Genomic DNA, 2,146 nt, shown 5'->3' with positions numbered 1-2,146 from the left:
CCACTTGGATTCTTTGCCCAGTGCACCTTCCTTGTTCCTGATCCCTTACACCTATAAAAGTTTTTTATTTTGTGCAACTCTTCAGAGTTTCTAACTGCTAAATTGGATGCTGCCTGATTAATAAATCTTTAAATAGAGGCACTAAGATTTTAAAATTTTACTCAGTTGAATTTTGTTTTATTTTAATAGGGCTTATAGCTTATTTTGGAGAAGGCACCCCACTCCAGTGCTCTTGCCTGGAAAATCCCATGGACGGAGGAGCCTGGTGGGCTGTGGTCCATGGGGTCGCTAAGAGTCGCACATGACTGAGTAACTTCACTTTCACTTTTCACTTTCATGCATTGGAGAAGGAAATGGCAACCCAGTCCAGTGTCCTTGCCTGGAAAATCTCAGGGATTGGGGAGCCTGGTGGGCTGCCGTCTATGAGGTCACACAGAGTCGGACATGACTGAAGTGACTTAGTAGCAGCATAGCTTATTTTAAGATTATACTTGGCTCTTAAGAGATTGTTATAGATTCAATCGAGCTCACTGTGAACGATGTCAGATTCATGATCTCTGAAGATTTAGCTTCAGGACCAGGGGCCAGGATTGATCACTCAAGAGCGTTTGTGTAGCAGAGTTTTATTACAGTGGAAAAAGGTCAGAGAAAGCTTCTGACAGAGATATCAGAAGGGGGTGGAGAGTGCCACCCTTGCTAGTGTTAGCAAGGGAGGTATATACTTTTTAAATTAGTTACTGGACTTCCCTGGTGGCTCAGAGGTTAAAGTGTCTGCCTGGAATGCAGGAGACCCGGGTTCGATCCCTGGGTCAGGAAGATCCCCTGGAGAAGGAAATGGCAACCACTCCAGTACTCTTGCCTGGAGAATCCCATGGACAGAGGAGCCTGGTAGGCTGCAGTCCATGGGGTCGCAAAGAGTCGGACATGACTGATTGACTTCGCTTTAAATCAAAAGAATGTCTGAAGTTTGTGAAAGTTTTACCAGACCCACTCTCACAATCAACATTTTAGGATAAACAGGATCAGAATTTAAGAGAAGATCCTAGCAGACCTGCTCCCACACTATGCATTCTAAGGCACCAGGGTTAGTCAGAAGGTTTTCAGGAGGAGGGACTGTCCTCACGCAGGCACTCTGCTGGTGTACAGTGCCTGGCACAGAGTGTCAGTGGCTCAGATGGTGAAGCCTCGGCCTGCAGTGCGGGGGCCTTGCGCTGGACCCCTGGGCCGGGAGGATCCCCTGGGGAAGGCAATGGCCCCCCACTCCAGTACTCTTGCCTGGAGAATCCCATGGATGGAGGAGCCTGGTGGGCTACAGTCCACGGGGTTGCAAAGAGTCGGACATGACTGAGCGAGTTCACTTTCTTTCACCGAGTTTAAACTGAGTTGTGTAACCATCAGTTCTGGGCCTAAAGAAAGAAAAACAAACAAACAAACAAACGTTTTAAGTGACTAAGACTAAGGAATGTAGAGGAAAAAAGATGCTTGTCCTTTCCTCCTCCTTGAGAACTCCAGACCCCTCTCTCCTCGGTACCCCTGGACTTCTTATCAACCTGCCTAGGAACTGACTCGCTCACTCTGAGTACCTCTTCAGCCTGTGAGCTCCATGAGAAGATCAGGCCCGAAAGAGAAAAGGCCTTGAGTGAATGTGATGATGACTGAATAACTGTACAGATAAAATGACTAAACAGAGTCCATGTGAAGGTTACATTCACCGAAGATTAGCTTTTTCTTCCTCCTCCCTCCCTCTTTCCAGAACAGAAGTTCACGGGACCTTATATCACCCTCACCTCATATGGAACTCCAGTGGTCTGGGTGATTTTTACCTTTTCTTTATTTTTACACTGGAAGACATTTCATGGCTGTACCCCTCAAAATTGAGAAAATTACTACTTGAGGGGCAGGGACCCTCCATGTTGTCTGAGTCAAAAGAGAACAATATGTGAACACAGGATATTGAGGAGATGGCTTGGGCCCCTGGGCAGCTGGCAGTAGGGAGACAAAGGCAGAGGGGTGTTGTTTCCACCTCCCTCCTCCCAACATGACACGTTGGTCCCTCTTTGTACTTAATCACTCTGATTCTGATCATCTGGAGATTGACCTGTCTGCTGGCAGATGGTGTGGTCTCAGGTGACAGCATTAAAGGCCT

General features: G+C 47.2%; 1 non-coding gene across 1 annotated transcript; it reads left to right on the top strand.

Annotated features, from left to right (window-relative positions):
- The first annotated feature begins 744 nt into the window (after nt 1-744).
- On the top strand, nt 745-817 carry TRNAS-GGA. Its single transcript has one exon. It is a non-coding gene; the product is annotated as a tRNA-Ser (tRNA).
- Nucleotides 818-2,146: the final 1,329 nt, after the last annotated feature.

Source organism: Oryx dammah, unplaced genomic scaffold (assembly GCF_014754425.2).
Source record: "Oryx dammah isolate SB20612 unplaced genomic scaffold, SCBI_Odam_1.1 HiC_scaffold_415, whole genome shotgun sequence".
NCBI classification, from domain to species: domain Eukaryota; kingdom Metazoa; phylum Chordata; class Mammalia; order Artiodactyla; family Bovidae; genus Oryx; species Oryx dammah.
Note: the sequence above shows the minus strand (reverse complement) of the source record. Positions and strands in the feature narration are given on the sequence as shown.